The sequence below is a fragment of the Macaca mulatta genome, chromosome 4 (genome assembly GCF_049350105.2).
Source record: "Macaca mulatta isolate MMU2019108-1 chromosome 4, T2T-MMU8v2.0, whole genome shotgun sequence".
Lineage (NCBI taxonomy): Eukaryota > Metazoa > Chordata > Mammalia > Primates > Cercopithecidae > Macaca > Macaca mulatta.
Genome location: NC_133409.1, coordinates 48,165,650 through 48,190,297, shown reverse-complemented (window position 1 = coordinate 48,190,297; position 24,648 = coordinate 48,165,650). Strand labels below are relative to the sequence as shown.

The following is a 24,648-nucleotide window of genomic DNA, read 5'->3' as shown; positions in this document are numbered from 1 at the left end:
CATGACGTGGTGCAGCCACAGGAAGGGGGTTAACGAGGGGCTCTCTGCCGCGGCAGCACTGCCGGCTGCTATCAAAGCAGATGTGCTGCTGCTCCTCCTCCTCTTTCACCTCCTTTCACCCCCACCCCCCGCCTTTCCATTCTGTGCCTCTGGTACTGGTAGGGGTGAGACAGGAAAACATTGCTCTGGGTGTGTGCGTGTGTGTGTGTGTGTGAGTGAGAGGTTGGGGGAGGGGGTGCTGATGTGCATGTGTGGGGTCTGTCATATTTGTTGGTGGGGTGGGGGGGGTAGACTCCAGATCCGTTCTGCTACCCCAGCTGTTATCACAGATCGGTGCGCCTTATACGCATGTGCCTCCCGCGTTTGGTCCTTCTTACATAACACATCCAGTGCAGCAGAGGACATGAGAAAATGCGACCCCAACCCTCCAAACCCAAATTGGGTGAGGGGATAGAAGGTCAGGAAGCGTCCCTGGGTGTTGTCCTTCAGGGACTTGGTTCCTAGTTGGGGAAAGGAAGAAGGGAAGGAGGGTTTCTTCAAGTGGCTCCTGTCATCTCTGACTTAAAAGCATCTAACTAAAAAGGACTGCAGGCACTAGTCCTCCCTAACGGGAGAGCTTGTAACCTGCTACACCAAGGGAACGGGGGCAATTTAACCTCGGGAGTGCGGAGAAGAGAGAGGGTCCTTAATCAAGACACTTGGAGGAGAGGAGCAATAATGAGTTGGCGGCAGATGGGGGGCGCTGGGGATGACTTGGAGGAGACCAGAGGAATCTCTTGATAATAGGTTTCACTGGAGGCCTTAGGACACCTGTAATGGCTTAGCATTCACACAGGAAGCTGTGTGTGCAACTGACATTGCAAAACCCTTATTCTCTGCAGAGTTATTTAGGCCTAAAATGAATATAGAAAGGCTTATTTCCTGTACTTTCATTATAATGGAAAATTTGAACTGATTTTTCTCCTTCATTTTCTGCCGTTTAAAAAATAACTCAGTTTACCTCCAAATGAATATTGGTACTCGCCCCCAACCCTAAAGCTAGACCTCAGTAATTCACGAGAGAACTGTTTTTCTAGCATACCCAGAGCCCTAGTCAAGGGCTATTGATTTTTCTCTTCAGTACAGTTGTTTCTTTTGTAGTGCATAATCAAGCCCAGAAATTACTTGAAATATTAATAAGATCCATTTTAATTAAATTTGCAATGAGCTGTCCTCCTAGAAAAAGGCCATTTAACTTTATCAGAAACGTTTCCTCCAGTGATATAGTAATGTTTGGTGATATTTGTCCTTGAGCAAACCAAGTTATTTTAAATATTTGCACATATAGATCACATATGTTTGCTACATATGTAGCAAATGCCTCATTGCTTTTTCACCTTATAAGAGTGCCAAAAGCAGAATTTTAACAAAGTAGATTGTGGAATGAGTAGATTGGGTTTGATTTTTAGGATATAGGCCAAATGGCTTATCAGAACAGAAATGCCCTTTCTGTGAGTAAAGTGGGTATCATTTTCATTATTAAGAGAAAATTCCCTGTGGAACCCTAAGGAGTCATGGTACCAAATGACAACTGTACATTTGCATTGTGAACTGAAAAGGAGTTATCAGTATTTACTTAATGATAGTGTTTGTTTCAAGTGTCATAATCCCTTTTGACCACTGGGTTTGAAACATGCAGTATATTTCTTATATACAGAAACGTATTACATTATAATGATGAATCTTTTGAACATTGTCTGAGACAATTTCTTGCGTTGAGCATAGGTCAGGTATAAAACAAAATTTGCTCATTGGCATCTGTATTTTGTTACAGTGATTGTATTTTATGTGGCTAAATTTATTAGAGATGGCTTATATTTATACAAGGATATTCAAGAGTAAATTGATGTGTGACTGATTCAGGGACAATTTTGGGAATGGTGGTATATTAATGATCTTACAAATTTAAGATCTAACTGATTTTTAATTGGTTAGATCTTTGTAGAGGTGTTTGGTAAAATACCACTGAAGTACATAAAACATTTATATATTCCTATTTAACATGGAATGTGAAAAATTTCCTATGTGTATATTATCACATAGGAAAATAATGCTCTTTGATTACACTGAAAGATTAACCAGCAGAATATTTTGATTGATCAGGCTCCTTTGCATGAGATGTGTTTGTGAATATTCTTGTTACCATGAAAACAAAACAGAGGACAATATATATGGAGACATTCCTTGTGGAGTAATGGTGCATGTGTCTGCTTGAACTTTTGGCACTTTGTCACTATTCAGAAAATCAGGTTGACTCTTTTATGCTGATTTAATTTAAAATGAAAAATCTTATTCCAGAATTTGCCATTTTTTTTCCGAAGCAGGGCTCATTTTAACAGCAGCAATAACAAATAATTCTTTGTGTTGTACACTGTATTGGGTTTCAGTTTTTGAATTATAGCAAGTACACTATTTGGGTTGGGTTTCAGTTTTTAAATTATTATCAATAATTAGCTAAAGTCAATTTGAAAGCTTCACGTAGCAAAAGTAATTTTAAAGAATGATAGAAAATGTTAGTTGGCATGAGTGAAAGTATAATCTATAAGGTTGTAAAGAAATTTAATGACTGATGTGGTAATTATTATCATAAGGGAAAAGTGGCTAAGGTCAACTGGATGTATAGTTGTGGATCAGACAGGCTACTCATCTCCTATTTGTTAAAAATAAACACTGTTTTCACATTTTGGTATGTGATCAGCATCAGCAGAACTCTCTCTTGGTCTATACATTAATTCTGTAGGTGGAGAAACAGTTCACAGTTTAAATATCTACCTGAAAATTTCAATGATATGCTTCCAGTTCGTGGATTTATATGTGAATTCATCATCAATTCATATTTTGGCTAAAACTTGGGATTTAACTGTTACAACTTTTAAAGTGATATAAAAAGGAGCAGAGGAAGTTTGCTAACTCAATGAAATTAAGGTTTCATAAGGAACTTCAAACCATCCAGAGTGTATGGATTCGCTTTAACCATACAGGCAGATCCTTTATGAATATGGAGCTAAAGTTTAGTGAATATTCAAGTGAGGGCTCTACTGTGAAACCTGTAGGATTTACAGTGTTTTAAGTTGTGGATGAACACAGAGGATTAAAGAAAAATAGGAAAACTTTGTGAAAATAAGATCATGCTTGTATTAAAGTAATTGTATGAGAAGTAATATTTTCTCTTTGTTCCTGGTATTTGGTGACAATCAAAAGCACTGCTTTCTGTATGATATTTATAGCAATGCTTCTGAAAAAAAGGTTGAGTAAACCAGTATTTGTAGCTATGAGATGCCACTAACTAATTTGGGAAAACATTTTAGCACTTTATTATTGTGTCACAACTCCGAAATCATTGTGAGAAAGAGGATAACATAGCATTCTTGGTCTGTGCAATCTTTGGCTTATCTAAGCCAAATTGTGAATATCGACATTAGATAGACACGGGCCTAAACTGGCTTCATGACTACATTTAGAATAGAATCAGAACTGCCTGATATTTGGGTCACTATTGTTCTAGGCCGAATTTGTGCTATCTTAACATACACTCCCATCACTCATCATTTGAGGTATTACCTATGACATGTGATCTATTCTACAAGTGTCTATAATCTTAGATTTCCAACCCCCTTAAAACTTGAGATCTAATTGTTTAGATCTATCTGAGAAAGTACTTTGGAGAGAGGAAGAGATGGACATGATGTTTATGTGCCTGAGGGTGATTCTCAGCAGAAAGAAGAGGTAGTCTCACCTGCTACTTCTGGGTCATAGGGGGATGGAAGTAAGTTCAGGAAGTAACCAGGACCAATCTTTTTGACTTTTCACTTATGTATAATCTTAATCCTCTATTCAGAGTACTATGACTGGTGCATTATTATTGTTGGTCAATGCAATTCACTCTCTCAGTCATTCAACAAGTATTTCCTGTAGATTAGGCCTTGTGCTAGACATGCAGGGTATAAATAATGACCCGAACTACTAAAGGAGCTCCTTTCCAGGAGTTAAAAACAAGCCATTGGGGCTGATAACAAGAGAAAGGTAATGCAGGGCCTTGAAGGAAGTTTGACTGCAGGAATGATTATCCAACCTGACAAATGTGAGGACTGCCTTTGGCAAATCGGGACACATCATGACCCTCCAAATGACCATGTTACAGGTTGATCCTTGGAGAGGGAATTTTGAGGGGCAGGGCCTTGAAATTGGAAGAACCTTGGTAACACCTGTCTCTTCTCAGTGCTTCCACATCAATTGTCTTGGAGCACATGGAATTTTTAATGACTATATGTAATGACTTCAGTTTGAAGGATTTACCTGTAAATTAACTATTATTATTTGCAGATTTTTTAAATAACAAATAATTTAAGTTCTAAAAATACTTATTTGGTGCTCCAGTTAACAAAAATGGCCAGCATCATTGATTCAATTAATAAATAACTACCAATTCAGAAGTCTTTACAAGGTGACTGTATGAAGTAACCAATTAATCTTTGGAACCCTGCATGAGCTAGATCTACATATTTTCAAACAACTAGCAAGGGACTGAGACATTCAATTATCCCAATAATTTCTCCTCTTGATTGCAAATATCAGGATCTTTGGAGAAATTTAGATCTGATTTCTTACTTTCCATGTGATTAGGGGTCTGTGTGACATGAAAATATGAAGCGAAAGAGTAGAAACAGAGGTTAGTGAAAAATCACTATCCTTTATTTTGTCCACTGCATCATTTGATTACATTTTTTTCCGTTTTATAATTTATATAATGTAGGAAATTCAATTTGGGTGACAAAAAGAGTCTTTTTAAATTTTTATTTATTTATTTGAGACAGAGTTTCACTCTGTTGCTTAGGCTGGAGTGCAGTAGTGCGATCTCAGCTCACTGCAACCTCTACCTCCTGGGTTCAAGCAATTCTCTGCCTCAGCCTCCCGAGTAGCTGGGATTACAGGTGCTCGCCACCACGCCTGGCTAATTTCTTTATTTTTAGTAGAGACGGGATTTCACCATCTTGGCCAGGCTTGTCTTGAACTCCTGACCTCAGGTGATCCACCCACCTTGGCCTCCCAAAGTGCTGGGAATATAGGCGTGAGCCATCATGCTGGGCCAAAAAGAGTCTATTTTATGTAGTAGTTCCAAGCTTGGGCTCTGCAGTCAGCTCAAGAGTCAGAATGAGCAACAGAGATTAAAGGATGATGATTTCCAACTTCAAACATTTTACAATCTAGAAGAGACATGACTTATAGTAAACTTTATTAAAACTTACAATTGGGAGTAGAGTATAAATGGAAGCAGGATTTTTTCCAACTGGAAAGATTAGAGGGTTCTTATGAGAGGAGGGGATTCTTTTTTTTACTGAGGACCTTGTATGTTAAGTAGAATTTCATTGAGTAAACAAGGGAGGCAGGAGCTCCCCATACTCTGACCTGGAATGGGAGGGGACAGGGATAGTGCCAGGGCGGAGGAGGAGTTTTGAGCCTGGAAAGGTACGTAGCTCCAGATCTTTTGGTGCCTCGAAGACCTGCAGAGAAAGCTGAACATTACTGAAGGTTTTTGAGCAGCGGAGTAGTGCTGTAAACTGTGTGTTTCAGAAAGCTTATAAGGGTATATGGGATGAATATCTTGGTGGCAAGGGGACAGTTAGATTGCCAAAATATCTTAAAGAGAAGTAATGAAAGTTGCCCCTACTGAACGATAATATGAATTCTTTTATTCTGTTAATTGATATGTTTAAAAGTACCTTAAAAATCATAAGTAACAAAAGTGATTAAAATATTTTGTTAAACATGGCCAAATGTGTATGACAGGTTGTCAGTTTGAACAACATTATAAGTATTGCATCATTATTTTAACCTAATACAAATTTTTTTTACTACGGAATATATTTATAGATATGAGTAGTGAAAGTTGACCATCAAACACCAACTTGCAGACGTTTATACTTAAAATTACAAGGTAATTATATGTTTAGGAATACATGTATGAGGAATGGAGCAGTGATACATTTCGTGGTTAGTTGGAATACTGCTTTTTAATTGATACCCAGCTGTATCTAAATCATTACAATACTGCACAGATAGTGTAGCACAGTGTATTTGAAATGCAGCGCTTTGTTGGGCAAAGATTTATTTAATGGTTTCATTTTCTCTGCAAAACAAAAAAAAAAAGCAGGAGATAATCGAAGCTCTTATTATTTGCATTGTGGCAGATTTCACTTGAGTTCAGAAGCCTAGGAAAAAGGTGGGACTTTTGAAAGTAGGGCAGTAGGTAAATGTAGACACACCTTCATTTGTATTTGATTAGGGATCTGACAGCATGCATATGTTGTGTACAGGTTTGCACGTGTGCATACACACATATACAAATTGTAGAAAACCATAGGTGTTCTGTGAGAGAGAAAATTTTGCTACTTCTACAGTGTGACTTCTCATCCTGATAGTTGCAGAAAATATTTCTTTTAAAATGGAGATTAATGTCTAATTCCATAAAAAGAAGATTATAGGAAAGGTGATTTAAACTGTAAGTAGCTTTGTTCACTAAGACCCTAGATTTATTTGAAACAGTGTTTTATTTCTTTTGGAAGGCAGACAACTAGTTTAATAGTGTACATATGAAACGCTAATTTGGCTTGTTAATTGGATGCAATTAAATTGAGGTTATTTTATACTGCTTAATTGTTAGAAAATTACATGCGTTGCCATGCCTGTGTAATGCGAAGCAAAAGCGGAGGGTATAGCCGGAGTGGGGATGGGAGGGGCGCAAGATCTAGTCCTGTCTTTGCAATTAACTTTCTGTGAAAATTGGAAACAAGTCATCGAAGCTCTTTGGACCTCATTTGGAAATGGAAGAGATTGGAACAGATGGCTCCTAAAGCTTCTTCCAGCTCATATTCTATCAGTTTATAAATTCTACTTTGTAGTTGTAGAGAATGCAATGTCATTATATTCTGTAATTATGGTATTACAAGGATGAACAAGACACTTAAAAAAATCAGCACAGTGCCAATTTAGCAAATCCGTTAGAAGGAAGGCAATTTCAGCTTAAAGAGCACTCACCTGTGCCAGGCTCCATCCCAGGCTGTCTCCCTACATTACGTCACTCAGTCCTAACAACCACCCTGAGAAGATTTGGTTTTTTATCTTGATGTGTACACTTAAAGAAACTTCCATTCAGACAGGTTTTTGCAGGGTTGGTTTGATAGTCATTGGTGAAGCAGGATTCGAACTCAGGGTTTTTTGGCTCCGAAAATGCTTTGTCTTTTTACCATTTCATGCAGTATAAGCAATTGTTTACACATCAAAATTATTTCAAATATTTAAAAAAGGTCAACCATATTTATCACTTAGCACAATGTTTCCCCTTAGTTGTATATGGATAAACAGGTAGCCTATGGGATTAAGAACCTGGATTTGAAGTCAGACAGAATAGGGCAAATTCCAACTCCACTACCACCTGGGGGAATTTGGGTAAGTTACTTAACCTCCCTGAGGTTACAAAATGAGGATAATACCCATTCAAGGGTCATTGTGAAATTTTTATGAGAATGTGTGCACCCATCTCAATGAGCACATAGTAAACGTTTAATACCTGGTAGCTATGGGTTATTATTAACAAGGTATTAGACCATAAGAAAAACACAGGACAATTCAAATTGTTGTGACAGTAAACTATTAAATTTTCAAATGGTCCATTAAACTCTTGACTGAAATGGTTTAAGAAACAATGTTAGAATGACATGGTTTCACATTCGACAGTTAACAAATGGAAACATCAACTAAAATCTGGGGTGTTTCTCACTGAGCCCAGCCAGTGCTGTGCCAATGAAGTGAACTTAATTCTCTGGTTCTTTGTGGAAAATCATTCTGAAGTTTTTGCTCTAAAAATAGCTTTTGGGGCCTGAATTACCCAACTTGAACTTCTGTGCAAGAGCCAGAGGACCAGTGATTACTCGTGGGGCCTTGGGCCTACTTAATAGATACAACTTGGGTGTTCACAGGACTGTTAACTTTAATTTAAAAAAAAATTATTAATTCAACAGAGATGTATTAAACACCTGCTCTGGGAAAGGTGCTGTTCTAGACACTGGCAATCCATCAATAGACAAAAATAGTTAAAAAATAAATTCCTTACCTTCATGGAGTTTACATTCTAGTAGACTAATTTAGAAACTTTTTATGGCTAATTCAGTCACTGTATTACTTTTCAGTGTTTACAGGAATCTCTGCTTTTATAGTGGTCTCTCTTAACCCAAATAACAATTAGAGAAACATCGTAAGACTTATTAAATCACTACTGAAATACCCCATTTATTTTATATATATGTGGATGTATGTAGGTACATATATTTCATAGTAAGGTAGTTTTCGACACCTAAATATTATAGCACTGGATTTTTTAAAAATTCATTTTTATGGTTCAGCATTATGGCCCTTCATACCTGTAGAATTAGGTGCTGGTGGCCAGGTGCAGTGGCTCATGGCTGTGATCCCAGCCCTTTGGGAGGCTGAGGGGGGTGGATCACAAGGTCAGGAGTTTAAGACCAGCCTGGCCAGTATGATGAAACCCCATCTCTCCTAAAAATACAAAAATTAGCCGGATGTGGTGACACGTGCCCACTTGGGAGGCAGAGACAGAATCGCTTGAACTCGGGAGGTACAGATCGCCTCACTGCACTCCAGCCTGGGTGACAGAGTGAGACTCCGTCTCAAAAAAAAAACAAAAAAAAGAGAGCGAGAAGAGAATTAAGTGCTGGCTGTTTTTTTATGGGCAAGGAAAAAAAATGGTTTACAAATGACACATCCTTTTTTTTTTTTTTCTTGAGACAAATTCTCGCTGTGTCACCCAGGCTGGAGTGCAGTGGCGCGATCACAGTTCACTGCAGCCTTGACCTCCTGGGCTCAAATGATCCTCCCGCCTCAGTCTCCTGAGTAGCTGGGACTGCAGGCTGGTACCACCGTGTGCGGCTAATTTTTGTGACCCATTCTGTTGTTAAATGCATTTATAAGCTTACCAAAGTGAAGTAATTAAACAAATTATATTCGGAATTTATATTTTTAATTTTAAGGGAATTATTCATCTTCTAACTGATAATTTTTGCTATAAAATTTCTAGTGGATTAGGATGATTTCACTTTCACAAAAGTGTGCTCAATACAGTGTATGACATGTGCTGGGCATACAGTTGATATTTGGTGGATGTTTAAAGTCATAATTCTCAAGAAGCTTACTGTCCAAATGGTAAGGAAAAACACCTGCTACACTGTAAGATGGGGGTCATGAGAACCAGATGAGGGAGATCCTCCAGGAGCTCAAGTCCTGTCTATCTTTGTGCCAAGAGCCAGAGCTCATTAGTCTGTGCACCTTTATTTTATTATTATTTTGTGACAGGGTCTCACTCTGTCACCCCCACTGAAGTGCAGTGGTGCAATCTGCGCTCACTGCAACCTCCGACTCCCAGGCTCAAACGATCCTCCCACCTCAGCCTCCCAAGTAGCTGGGACTACAGGCACCTGCCACCATACTGAGCTAATTTTTGTACTTTTTGTGGAGACAGGGTTTTGCCATATTGCCCAGGGTTGTCTCCAACTCCTGGGCTCAAGCCATCCACCCGCCCTGGCCTCCCAAAGTGCTGGAATTACAGGTATAAGCCACTGCACCCAGTCTGTCTGTGCACTATTAAGTGCTTCTTGGCACATTCGATTTTAATGTTTTCCAGGAAACAAGTGCCTCCATGTGTCCCTCCAGCAATCCCAAACATCTCTTAAACATAGTTGTGGGCTACCCAGGCTCTAAACTCCCCATTTGTTTTTGCAGCAAGTGAACAAATATAGGGCCTTTTTGAATTATGTTTCTCCCTACAGTTGGATAGGTCAGCTTATATTTGAACTGGGATTCTTCCACTTAGGACAGCTTTCTTTGACAATATTTTGTTCAGGGTGCTCTAAGAAGGACACTGTGTGAAGGTGGCTGTTGCTCATGAGTCTGGGGTTTGAGGAAGCATTGTTTCTTGGTGTGCCTGTTTGGACCAATTAGGTGTAAAAGAGGGAGTGTATTCCTTTCCGCCACTACGCACCCTTGTAGGCCAAGACAAATGGAGGACGAAAGGCTGGGGTGAAACGGTTTCCTTTCATGCAAAGCACGTGGTGAAAGCCTCTGTCTTTGCAACTCAGCAGTGTCCCTTGGGATGGTCTTGATGGCTGGTTGACTACTTTATGGATAGATCGCGGGAAGTTCAGCTTCTAATTATCCATGGAACAGTTATCAAGCTTTATTTTTCTTTCTTCTGCTGATACTTACATTTTAATAAATTCACTTTCTCTAAACAAGGGAAAAATCCAGGGTTATAAGCATTCAATTTATTTTCTTGTCAGTAGTCATGTGTCAAAGTTTATGTTGGGAGAGATATAACCTTTTTGGGTAAAATGAGGATTTCAGATATCTTTTCTGCTCTTGTGAGGCTGTGCTCATTAGAGCCTACACTGGAGCTCTAGAGAACACCAGAATGAATGACTTGAAACTCTGACCCCACTAGTTGATTGCTTGCCTTATTATTGATTTGCAAAAAGATTCAGGCCAAGAGGCTGTACCTCTGTTATATTTCATTATTTCTTCATCCGTAAAAATGAAGCATTGTTTATAGCACTCACCTACCTCCTGGGAATACAGCAGGGTAACACAAGAGAATTGGAGTGGCTATTTTTAGTGTGTGAAGCAACACTAAGTTTTGAGAATAATTCAATTGTTGAAAAAAATCTGATACACAGCAATACAATGGTGACAAGGGTTAGTAGAGTGTTGTTGAGATAATTGACTGATATTGATGCAATTTATTACAGGCCTATGTAATTGTTTTCAGAAAGATAATGGTCAGCAGTTCCACAGCTTGTTATAGTATCTCCTGATGGATTTAAATTTTGTCTAGGTCACTAATGCACTCGTGTCACAAAGTATTCAGATACTTGTACCCACATTCAAACGAAAGAAGAGGGATCTAAAGACATTTATTTTTGGATTTGTAATCTGTTTACTTTTTCAAATGACCTCAGTACTATTCGTGATAAACTTGGTGCCCAACTTCAATCAAGTATAAATTTTAAAATGGGTCAAGTGGCTGAGAATATTCTAAATGACCTTTTAAAATAATAATCTGACGGTATAGAATATAACAAACAATTAGACACTGAGTGTGGAAGTTAAATTTTCTAATGGACAAAGTCCAGGTCTGTCCAGTCATCAGTTGGTTTTCGGCTATGTTTGGTGGGAGTTTGCTAATGTGAAACTTAATGATGTCTGAAAATGGTCCTGATGGGTATTAATAGCCATCTGGAAAAATTTTACATCTTCACAAATAATCCCAAGAATTTATACTGTGAAGACATTATCTTGATAGTTCTTCTTTTCCTGTATTCTTATGGGCGACGTAGGATGAGAGCAGTATGAAGCAAACAGAAGACATTTTGAAATTAATCACAAAATTCCCATGGCTTTGAAGCCTGCTATTGTTAGACTCACCCTTCTTACAGCTTTAAAATCAAACAATGCCAAACAGTATATCTAACATTTTTAATTTCCTTTGAGCCAAATTGATTTGGTATAAATTTCATTTCAAATTTTTACAGTATGCCATATTCTTATTTGTATTTGACATGTAAATATTTGTGAATGGAGCAGGCATGAAGAAATGAAATTCTGAGGTTCTTTTAGAACATGCAAATGACTGCTTCCTTATTTAGTGCAACCTGTTACCAGTGCTTTCTTCCCAATGGGTCAGCTTTTGGTTTTGAGCAGGCTGCATCATCAGTCCCAGTTGAGCTTTTTGTGAGAAATTTTACTTCTTCCTTTCATTGTGATACAATTTGTGGTACTTCAACGATGCCTTATTTAGGGCATCTCTTAAAGTGTCTAATTTAAATACGCTGATTAATTTTCTTAGGTGTAGGATCTGATGTATCAGTTTTGGTTTGTCAACTGGTGACAGGACACTCTGCAATGTAAAGTTTCTTACAGAATTTCAGGATTAGATAAAACTATTGGAGGCATCATTTAATCTCTAACTGAGCGAGAAATCACTTAGGACAAATTACCAAGGACTCCTTGCATTCAGTTTCTACTTAAACACCTTTTTATTTCTTAGGGAGGCCTATTCCGTTCTTGGACATTTCTAGTTACCAGCAGTTGAGCCCTTTCCAGCTATCTAGAACAAGTTTACTCATTGTCTTGCATGACAATCCTACAATTATTTAAAGATAGCAATCTTGTTCACCTTAAGTATTCTTTTCTCCAGGGTAAATATTCCCACTTCTTCAACTAGGCCTCATAGGATGTTGTTTTCATTTTTATTTTATTAATTTCCCAGGGATCAGATTGTTCATGTCTGAAATTTACTCCAGGCTGAGTTTTTTTTAATAACTCCTGAAAAATAAATTGCTTATTACCATTTACTTTCCAGAAGACAGCCTCTTACCAACTGGCTTAGAAATGTTTTACAGAAAAGGACTAGCCATGCTGGCTGAGACTTTTTATGTAGTATAACTAGAACAGAGTTGGAATGTATAATAATGTAATGCAAATTGATTTTTAAAAATATAATTCTTGAGATTCTGGTATGTGCAAGATATATGGGTATATGAAGTAGAGTATAAATATACATAGAATATAAATGTAAGTAGAATATAAAATATAAAGAAGAGTCACTATTCTCATCATCAGGACTTTTATAATCTACCTTATTGAGGAAAAGAATGATGTAAGGGAAGCAGTAACTAAAAGAAGCAGGTTAAGTACCATGAGAGAGGCACATGTGAAGTACTGAGAAGGTGCAACATCAACCCTAGCTGAGGTCTCAGGAGAGGTTTCATAGCAAAAGAAAATGCTTTACCTGGGCACACACACCAATATGGGAAAGTGTCAAGAGTATTTTCCAAGAAGCATTTCATTTGAGGGAAGCATAAAATATGTATTAAGTAAATGTTGGTGAGAAAGTTAGGAAGATTGGGATATATGGTCTAAAGACTCATATTCTAGCTTAAGGGGTTTGAACTTAAAACGATAGATAATGGTAGATGTAATGTACTCCCATTGAGAGTTTGGTTCCTGAATTGTACAGGTCTGTAACTACATACACAACTTAATGAAATGAAACAAACAGATAAAAGATAAGTATGTGAAAACTATGCAGATAATTCAATTGCATTTATAAGTAGCAGGGAGTATATGTATTTTGCATATAAGACATGTTTGCTTTGAATTGGCATATTATTTTTATGTACTGTCTGTGTCCTAGAAAGCCAGCAGTCTTAAGGATGGTAAAGAGAAGGTTATAGCTTTATGGGTAGTTTGTTAGAAAAATAAAGCCACTGAGCTTGAAGATACCAAAGTAGAAAAGGGTTCTATTGGAACCAAAGATTGTGAAGCAAGCAAGTAGGTAGGTAGGTTTTTCATAAATGGTTCATTCATTCTTATATGTTCATGTGTGTGTATGTGTGTGTGATTCACTTCTCTCTTCATTCCTATATATATCTGTTCAGTCAGTGAGCTCCCTTCCTTTCATTTCAGCTATTTAATTTGAGCTGGGCTTTGATTTGGGAAAGTACTGGCTCTAGAGGAACAACACAGTCGTTCAGTGTGTAATGGAAATAGGATGTGGACCTCAGAAAGAAGAGAGTCCTGATTTTGTCATCACATTTCTTGGGAGTCAGTTTTCTGGAAAAACAGCAAATGATTGGTGAAAGCTCATTTGAGAAGGATATTACTCAATTTGGTTATTGCTAGGGAAGAGTGAAAATTTAGTATGCCCTTCGGAATATTTTTAGAGAGGAGGCCAGTTTGTGAAACAAGTCAGGCTGGCAGATACAGTCTGGCCATATCAAAGACTTGAAAGTCTATGAAAATGTGGAGACTCCTGAGATAGAGCACTTGGATCTCAGAAGCATGAACAGCCAAACATTTTGGTAACAACTTACTGTTTCTTTCATATTCTGACTACATATTTAAATGAAACCAATCCTGAATGAAGCAATGAGTTTTAAAATAGTTTGGGGTCTTAATCCTTTTCATTGTATGAAATAATCTATCTTATTAGGTTGGAATTGTGCACTTTCATGATGTACTTTAAGTAAGAAAAGTGGTGCACTTTAATTTTTTTTTAAAGAGAAAGTGTAAAATACATTATCCTGCACAACTTCCTTTTATCCTCACAGTTATTTCTTTTCTTTCATGGTATAAAAGAGGTGCATTTGAAAACAGCACCAGGAACCTGAGGAACTCCTTTTTTAAAAAATTTTTTTGGTTCTGGTTTGTATTTTCAATTGTGTGTTTATTCACAAGCTAATTTTCTTACTGTTGTCATACTGATCTTTATATCCTCAGTCTATACTAAATTTATGGTAATACTGATTTTATTTAGCCTGTAATTAGGATTATAAAATAAAACATTTTTTAGTCTTCCCTCTTTGTCCTTTCCAAGTGCCATCAACAGCAACTAAGTATAGACCAGAGAGCATGAATTTTGAATAAAATCTTCATTGAGCTTAGACAGTATTTGGGGAGTCACATGCAGCTTGGGGAGTGCTAATTGTATACCATTGGCAGATGATTTGAAGGAACAAGTATAAGTATGTTCAAATAAAAAACACAATAATTGCTGCAGAGATTTAATGGATAAAAGAACAATTGATATGAAGGGGAAAAGACATCCCCAAAAAAGGTTGATGTAGGATCATTCAGGAAACAGATATCCACTACAGTATTTCCTAGGATTGGATACACTGGAGTCACATTTACAGTCAAGGATCGTTTGATACAGTTTGGGAAGCCAAGTAAATAAAGCAGTTGGATGTGATTAGATGTTTTGCAGGTCCCTCTCAGCACTCACACTCAGGGGCACTGGCCACTGGGAAGTAAAGAAGTGGTTGCAGTTAGGAATAAGGAGTTTGAGAATGAGAAGAGTTTGGGACTGCTTTTCAGCAAGATTGAAAGGAGCCACTCTGAGGTTCCTATAGCTATGCTAGTCCTGAACTGAGTGGAGATTTCAGTTCTCTGAGCCTATTTCTTGACAAAATAGGGATAGAAATATATATATGTGAAGTAAATGGCAAACTCTAATGTACTATACAAATTTAAGATATCATGTGATAAAGTTGTATTATTCAGATGTTTAGCAAATAAGACAACAGAATATTACTGAAGGGCTTTGCATCACTGTAAGTGGGGAAACCTAAGTTGCCTTTAATATTGCCTGAAATGGTACATGACTGGATAGCACAACTAACATATATTAAATTGTAGTCTTTTGATGTGCCTTTACCATATAAAAAAATTTCAGTAACTTTCTAAAAATGAAACTTAAAGAAGCAGTAGAACCGAGGATGAACCTCATGAAAACATCGAGCTGATTTCTGTGCCATTTCTTAAGATTAATTTCTGGTGAATTCTTAGGTTACAATGCAATGCACATTTTAAGTGTCATGATACTCATAAAACCCTAAACATATGCTTAAAAATAGAGTTTATATTTTTAGGGCATTTTTAGCTTCACAGCAAAATTCAGCGGAAGGTACAGAGATTTCCTATGTACTTCCTGTCCCCACATACACACAGCCTCCTCCACTATCCAAGTCTTGCGCTAGAGTGGTACATTTGTTATAATCCAAGAACCTACACTGACACATCATGATCACCCCAGGTCCATAGTTTACATTGTTTTAATTCATGTCCTGATGCGAAACATTGCTTAGTTCAAATGTTAAAAGATGTTGACACAATAAAACATCTGTAATGTTTGTTCACCATGAGAACAGAATCTACAATTTGTTTTGTAGTTGACGATCTGTCTCAAACTGCACAAGCTGAAATTAAACTATTTCAATTTTTAATTCAACATCATAAAATACCTTATGGCCTTATTTTTAATCGTTATTAACCGTAAGCCACAGCTTCTCTACAATTACGCATGGTTATAATCTGGTTTATGGCTTGAAACTAAATGGAAGACTGGAAATTTAGAAGAAAGGAAACTTTAAAAATCTTTAAGAAACATGAATAGGTAATTTCCATTTTAAAACACTCTGGCTAAAGATTTTGTTTGCTATTAAAGTAGATAAGTACAAGATTGAAAGATTCTTAAGAGATTCGGATTTTTAAAAGTATTAGTTGAGATAGGATAACTTAAGGTCCTAATAAATAAAAGGAGTTTATATGTTGTGTAGTGGGTGTTTTCATAATGAAAACATATAGAATATGCTTTTAGAAACGTCTCAGCGGGCCTTCTTGCCTACTTTCACCTCACTGGAGCTCTGCAGTGCAGAAATGTTCCTTTTCCTGTTTTATGTCCGATAGTTATTTACGGAATCCACAATTGGAAAGGAGACAGAAAAACGAGGGGAAAACAACTGCAACAACGCTTACGTGATTTTTCGCTTTTGATGACTTAGAAATAATCCTACTGGAAAAAAGAGTCATCTTTAGGGAAATTGCGTTGAAAATTACGCTGAGAAAAGTGCACGCGGCCAGTGCGTCCTTCAAACACCTGGAAACGCACGCCTTTTCCTCCCTGTGGGAAATCCAGGCGGTGGAGGAGGGCAGCCCGCAGTCTGCGGCTGGGATCGCTGGGCTTGCGAGCTCGGTTTCCTCCGGGAGGAAGAGCAGCTCCGCCCCGCGCAGCCCCAAGGCTGGCCTCCGGTAGCAGCGCTGGGCCGGCCGGGGACGGAGGCGCCGGGAGCGCCCGCGGGAGAGGAGAGCCCTGGCCGCCCGCCCCGCGCCGCCGCGCGCTGCCTGCCCTGGACGCGGCTTGAACTTTGGCCCCCGGTCCGCTCACACCCGAGGGAGCATGAATGCAATGACGTCTCCGCTGGACTCAGCTGCACAACAGGAAATGCTCTCGGCCTCCCCTCTTCCTGCCGGGAGAAAGTGGGGCTCGCCGCGCCCGGCGGCCGCCGCAGCGCCGGCCCAGACCTAGTTTCGGGGACGGGGGCCCAGCGCCGGGAGCTGGTCCGGGAGGGAGAATGCGCGCCCCGGCCTGAGTTCACTGGCCCCGGCGTGTCGGGGGCTTCCACGGTGCGGAAAACCCTGGGGGTCAGGGGACGGTTGTCCTCGCGGGGACCACAGCACTGGCAACTCCCTGACTGAGAGGACACCCAGTCAGGTGGGCCTGGAGCACCGGGGGCTCCCGAAGTGGGGCCTCATGGTGCCCAGGAGCGCTGACTTCAGGAGGCCCGAGTCCATTTGTCATTGCCTGGATAGAATATAACGCTTTCTTTTCACAAAGCCCTCGCAGGAAACCCCTTGTTTAACTCTCCCTCTAACTGCCACCTTTTTACTTTATTGTAGAAACAAGATATGAATGTTTAGTGCAAAGCACAAACATCATGCCGTTTATACACTTCCAGACAGAACCATTACAAGAAAATGATCTCAGTGTTTATGATTTTAGCTGTTGTTATTCAGGGAATATGATGAATTTGGTTTAAAAGAATACTAATGATCTTGTGAATTTGAAGACAGTATCATAGCCCTGGATTTATTATACTGAAATTATTAGATGAACTTTTACTGTTTTTATAATAAAAATATTTTGTTAGAGGTAGACATAAAAAGTTGAACACAAGCAAGTTAATCTAAGCTGTTAAATTTTTAAAAAGTTTAAATTTGCATGAATCATCTTTTGAATTATATTTGAGAATCGATGTTTAGTACTAATAATCTATAGTTTAGTAACTTGAACCTTACGAGTCTTCCATACTTGCAGGTGTGATAAAGAAGAGTTGTATCAGCTGAGCAGTCGTCATTGTGATTATGTCCCTGATTGACTCATGAATAGGCTTTGTAATGGTAGATTGTCCTTTTGGACACACAGCCAAAATGCTAAAGTTCACTGGGAGGTCTGCTAAGGTTTCTTATATCAAAGAGTTGACAGAGAAAGGACTTACTAAATGAAAATATTATTTAGTAGTTCCTAGTAAACCTCAAAAATCATTCCAAATTGGAACATACACTGTGTTTACATGTTTAAGTTAAACTGAGTCATGAAGCTAACCGCTGACTTACGTATGCTTTTAGTAGTGTTGCCTAAATATTCTCCTTTAAAAGAAGTCCCCACAGGATTATGAGATGTACATATAGTACAATGTCATTTTTCTTGGGAAGCTTTCAGCTTACTTATGCAATAAGGACATTTAAGGTTATTTGAATACATCTGGAATAATAGCTTTAGATTTTTGAAATTGTCTTTTTGGGGTAGCTTTTCCCTTTTTCCTTGACAAAATGTAACACAACGATCCTTTTTCCTGTCTGAGCTTATTTCAAGTTGTTATGGTAGCAAAGTTATGGGTTATGAAATGCACAAAAATGTTGGTACAGATATACTTAGTGGTCCCCTTAAAATAAAATTGGAAATTAAGAATAGAGGGGAGGTTGTGGCTCCTTGGTATTATGTTAGGAGAGCAGAATCCATTATAGTACACTCTTACAGTTAAACAATTTGGAGGCAAACAAGGTTATGTTAGTGACAAAGTTTGGTAAACCTGGAAAGCACTATGTTAATGCAAGATTACTTTCTAAAAATATGATTCTCATTCCCTTTTTTCCTTCACAATAAAATTGTATAGAACATATGTGTAATAGAACAAGGAGAACTTCTAAAATGCATGTTAGTTTCATCCTTTGAGGTCACATATTGGGTCTCCTGCATTCTATTTACTCTCTATAAGATTTAAAACAGAGAGAGCAAATAGACAGAAGGCAGGGGACCCAACTATGTGGCCTCAAAGGATGTGGCCGCAAAGGTACTATGAAAGTATTTATTTAGTAGTAGTATTATAGGGACCAGTTACTCCAGATTTATATGAATAACAATCCCCAGATTTTATGCAGCATCGTGTTGGAGGTGCTAAGTAGGATCCTTAGACATATTAGTTGAATCTCATAATCACCAGGAGATTAACATACTATTTTATGAAAAATGGAGTGTGAGGAGTCCTTATGGACGGCATAGATTCTGAATTTTTGTAACGTTAATCCAAACCCAGTACCTTGTCTGCAATTATAGTCTAAGCATATGTGATTTGATTAATACATGAATTACAAATATATCTACTTTTGGCATATATTCCACTTTTTGTACTGCAGAAGAGTTTTGTGCCTTTGCAGTGACCAAAACTATAGTTCTGTTTAGGGTCAGTAGGAGAATATATTTTCCCTCTTAACTGAAAGTTTGTGTTTCTTGGAGGAAAATCCTAGAATAAATGCAATCCTCCATTGTATCTGGGAATTACAATTTGAAATATCTTAAACAGTATTTTTTGAAAGAATTGGTTGTCTACTGTGTGCCTTTTCCAATGAGCTACATAAGTAAAGGCAGAGTTTTGTCTTTTCCTCTCTGAATGCCTAATGCCTAGAACAGTGCCCGACCCAGAGCAGTTGCTCAGAGCACAGGTGCTGAATGAAGAAATAAAGATGATACTGCCATCTCTTATATTTCAGATGCTATTTTGTGGTCTTGGATCATAATTTTAGAATTCTGTTTTTGTTAAGAGGTTTAAATTCAGCAAAGGTGAGATATTATTTGATTTTTAATGAAATGTAAACATACAGCAGATGCACAATAAACATTTATTAAATTAAAAAACCACCAAAAGAAGCATGATACTGCAATCCTGGTGCTTTATTTACTATTCTAGTCATTTGCAATCCTCCTTTTGCATCTAACGAGAGTCATTTTTTAAAAAGCTCATTGACCTATTGATTTATAAAAGAAGACATTTAGCAAAGCTAAAGAGAGGCCCACTTGAATTTGAATCGTTTTAACTAGCGCTTAACCCTTGGGCTCTGCATAGCGGTTTGAGATCCAAAGATTCTTTGAGCTCTTAAACCTATTTCGTATTTGATTATTTATTGCCTAACAGGATCTTTGATGCCACATTTGAGCCTTTCTGGAAATCGGGATTATGGATTAAAAGCCATTGCTGTACCTCCTGCCTGGTATGTGCCTGACATAGAATCTAGGGGCTTCATAGGGCTGGCTTTGTGACCTGTGCATTTGCACAGGGCTCCAAGCTCAGAAGGGCCCTGAGTCTGGTTTAATGATCTGCTGTCACTGTCTTGAAATTAATTTTTGAGCAAGGGGTCTTCATTTCTCTGCCTTGCTAAGGTACAACTGAATAAAAAACAGATGGTGTGTTTGGGATCCATCCAATATATCAGCTTAATTGGAATTTTATTTGGAATCAAATATGAATGGTTTTGAAAAAGAAAATCTTCTCCAAAGTGTTCAATATATCCTCTTGGTTGGAACATAGGAGACTGTAGCTAACATCATGGGAAATATAATAGGTAGCATTAACTATCTTATTTTTAAATATCATATGTTATATTTTGGTTCATGTTTATCTTATTGTTCACTATTAAATATTTAACTATGTTTTATTTTTTATTTTTATTTTTTTGAGACGGAGTCTTGCTCTGTCGCCCAGGCTGGAGTACAGTGGCGCGATCTCAGCTCACTGCAACCTCCACCTCCCAGATTCAAGCAACTCCCTACCTCAACCTCCTGAGTAGCTGGGATTACAGGCTTCTACCACCACGCCTGGCTAATTTTTGTATTTTTAGTAGAGACAGGGTTTCGCTATCTTGGCCAGTCTGGTCTTGAACTCCTGACCTTGTGATCCACCTGCCTCAGCCTCCCAAAGTGCTAGGATTACAGGTGTGAGCCACTGCGCCTGGCCTAAATATTTAACTATGAAATATTTATCTCTATTATCAGTGGTATAATTATTTACTAATTACTGATTTATTGATAATACTCTGTTAAGATATTGGGCAGGATTTCTATTAAAACATGTCTGTTTTCTGGAGAGTACTATGTGTTTACATGAATACATGTTCATGTAACTACTATGTATTTACATACTCATACCTGCAAAATAATAGGAGGGGACAAGACAGTCTTAAAAAAAAAATCTGTATTTGAGGCTCTCTAGGGATGTGCATGTCATAATTCTTATGAATTATGAGCCAGTTCTGTTGCTTAATCAGACTTATGACTGGAAAAGAGGCAGTCATTATAGAGTGGGATCAGAACTGTGGGTTTCAGAGCTGGCCTGCCTGGGTTTGAATACTGTCTCAGCTACTTTCTAGTTGTATGACTTTCGACAAATTATGTTTTTTCCCTTAGCCTCCAGTCTGCTCACCTGTTAAACAGGGATACCTCTTAAAACAGACCTTGTGAGGATTAAGTGTACTAATATATGTAAAGAACCTGGGCTGCAGTAAGCACTCAATAAATGCAGTTCAGGCCACTCTGGACCTTACTATTTTAAAATGTTAAAAATATATTTATGTGGTTATTTATGTTTATTAAATGTGAATTGAGAGCTTGTATTGCTGTCCCCAAAGACATCAGAGTCAAATGGAGGGACTGACTTGCAATTCAAGAATCCGGATATTGGAATAAGGGCAAAAGTAGAGGGAGAAGGGCCTGGAGGGAGCCCTAAACCCTCCTTGCAGAAGAGGTGAAATGGAACATTCCTTCAGCTGCCCTTGGAAGAATCAAAAGACACCGAGTGCAGCTTCGTGAGGGTTTGAGAATGCATAGGGAGTTTGGGGAATTTTAAATAGCTTGGTATGACTGAAGTTTAAAGGACAAGTGGGAGATTGTGAAAAACGGGGTAGAGATGTAAGATGAGGCCGGATCCTGAGGATGTGGACTAGAGGGACAGGAGGGAAATGAAGAAAGGGTCACATCTTAGAAGCCAACGAAGTTGAGTTTCCCCAAAGAGACTTTAAGCATCAACACCATATGCTATGGAGAGTTACAGTAAGAACTGAAAAGTGATTAATAGGAAATTGCTGACATGTACTTTCATCTGTCATTTGCTATTTAGTGTAAATGACTATTTAAGCTTTGATTTTTTGGAAGTGTGGAGAAGATATCTAAATTAGACCCCAAAGTTTTTGACTAAAGGAGGATTAAGTCCTAGATTTCCAAAAGAAGTTTGACAATCCTTTTTCTCCCTCGGTTCTTTCAGATTAGGATTAACCACTGGTTTGAGATTAGTACATGGCCCAACTTAGATTATAATCCTTAGTAGGGATAGGGCAATAGAGCCTTATTTGATCACTGTAACTTCAGAATCTGATGGGATTTTTAGTTCATAATGATAATTTAAAAAAACTGAAGGTCAGTCACTTTTCTAGGCCCTTGACATGTGTTATCCTCTTTTTTTTTTTTGACGCAGAGTCTCATTGTATGACCCTGACTGGAGTGCAGTGGCACAATCTCGGCTCACTGCAACCTCTGCCTCCTGGGTTCAAGCGATTCTCATGCCTCAGCCTCCCCAGTAGCTGGGATTACAGGCATGTGCCATCACACCTGTCTAATTTTTGTGTTTTTAATAGAGACAGGTTTTGCCATGTTGGCCAGGCTGGTCTCGAACTCCTGGCCTCAAGCGATCTGCCTGCCTCCCAAAGTGCTGGGATTATAGGCATGAGCCACCTTACCCAGCCTATGCTCATATTTTAAACTTTTTATTTTTTTGAGGCAGGGCTGTTTGTCTTCTTATTTTATAGATGAAAACAATGGAAGGGCAGTGAAGTTAAATATCTTGTCACACTGCTAGTATGTTTTGGAACTTGCATTTAAGCTCTGGCAGTCCTAATTCAAATCCTACTTTCCTTTTTCATGACCTACTTCCTTACTGTAGCTCTGTATACTTTTGCTGAATGAATGGGTGAATGAATGAATATATTGGGGAAAAGAGATGGATTTATATATATAGAGAGAGATAGGATCTTGCTCTGTAACTCATTATGGATTGCAGTGGCATGATAATAGCTCATTACAGCCTCTACCTCCCGGGCTCATGTGATCCTCCTACCTCAGTCTCCCAAGTAGCTGGGACTACAGGCATGTGCTCCCATTCCCAGCTAATTTTTTAAATTTTTTGTAGAAATGGGTTCTCCCTATGTTGCTTAGGCTGGTCTGGAACTCCTGGACTCAAGTGATCCTCCTGCCTCAGTCTCCCAAAGTGCTAGGATTACAGGCGTGAGCCACCATGCCCAGCTGGATTAATACTTTTTTAATCCAGATTAGTAAATCTGAGTATAAATTTTTTTATCTCTTTGTTGGTGGTAGGTACCTCGTCCCTTTTATGTTCCTAAGAGAAGTTTATTCTTCTGTTACCTATGTGATAACCCAGTTTCTAAATTATTGAAGCATAGGATGTATTCAGGAATTGATTTCCTGGAAATTAGGGAATTTCCAAATGAGTTCTCCCTTCTGCTATCCAATAAGAATCATGGGGTCTTTGTTGTCAGGGAGGAGGTCCTTAATACGTGCCTGTGATCTGGATAGTATAAGAGTGGACACCACGGGTAGGGCTCAAAGTGAAGCTGTGAGCCACTCACATGTGACAGAGGACTAGGCCAAGATCAGCTCTGCATGCTAAACCTTTGGAAGCCAGGACTTCAGAGATACAAAGATAATTGAGTGACAATTAAGTAGCAGAGTATGAATAGAAGGGATATTGTCCTTACATTTGTGACTTTCTTTTTAGCTATAACTCTGACCTCAGGTAGCAGTTACACAATATGGGGCTGTAATTCTTACTTTTGGAGATGAAGTGAATGGTAGAGGAAATTTTTTAGACTTTTAGAAAGATCCAACTATTGCGTCTTTACAATGAACAGAATTAATTAAATTTGATGGAACCAACTTTCCTACTGTAGAAATACTTTTAAAGAGTTTATGTCTAATGACATAAAAATATACTTAGGAAGCTCTGTTTTTAACCAGAACAAAGTGTTTTTTGACTTCTGTTGTTACATCCTTTGAATAGGTTAACATTTCTGCCTCCTTTGAGGACTAATTCTTTGCTCTTTCACATGAGTGACCAATGTAGAGTTTGCCTACATTTATTTACAATTTACTAACATTACTTGAGAAATAGCACACTAAATATGAAAGGAACAGAGTAAGATCCATGTCAGGGTATCAATTTTTAACTTTAAATAAACTTATAATTATCAGTATTTTAAAATGCCATTTTATTATTTTTTCATAGATAATGTATATTACATCTTATTTCCTAAAGCTTAATAGGTTTGACCATGGACTTTATTTATGGAAGGCAAGTAAGAGAATAGTTATAAAAGTGGGTCTTTGAGTAGAATAATGATAAACTTACCCATATTATAAACTGCATTGTGACATGTGTTTCATTAAAAGAAATGTGATTCTGAAAAAAATGGCTTATATTTGAGCCTATTAATGTGGATCTAGATTTGCATAGAAGACATTTGTAAACAGTTTCTGATTTGAACTGCAGCTGGTAAAATACATTCCTTACCTATCCAATAAGAATATAATAGGATTTGCTTTTTAATTTTTAAAGCACAATTATGAGTCAGTGTTAAACTATAAAGCTCTGAAACTGGTGAAGAAAACCACTATCAGGAAGAGAGCAGAGAATATTTTGTATATTTCACAAAAAGGGCATTTAACAGTATTGTTTTCTAATTTTACTTTTATTTCAATCTGTTTCATTAAAAAAGAAAGTTGAGGTGACCTGCCTCAAAGGTCTTTATAATTTTTGAGGCTTCTTTCTGCTTGTGTTTTTGTAAATCTAAAATAAGAACGCA

At 38.0% G+C, this 24,648-nt stretch overlaps 1 protein-coding gene across 6 annotated transcripts in view; it reads left to right on the top strand.

The window, feature by feature from the left end:
* Positions 1-24,648, top strand: part of HIVEP2 (HIVEP zinc finger 2) — a 196,981-nt gene that overhangs the window by 1,719 nt on the left and 170,614 nt on the right. The gene's annotated exons all lie outside the window — the stretch shown is intronic.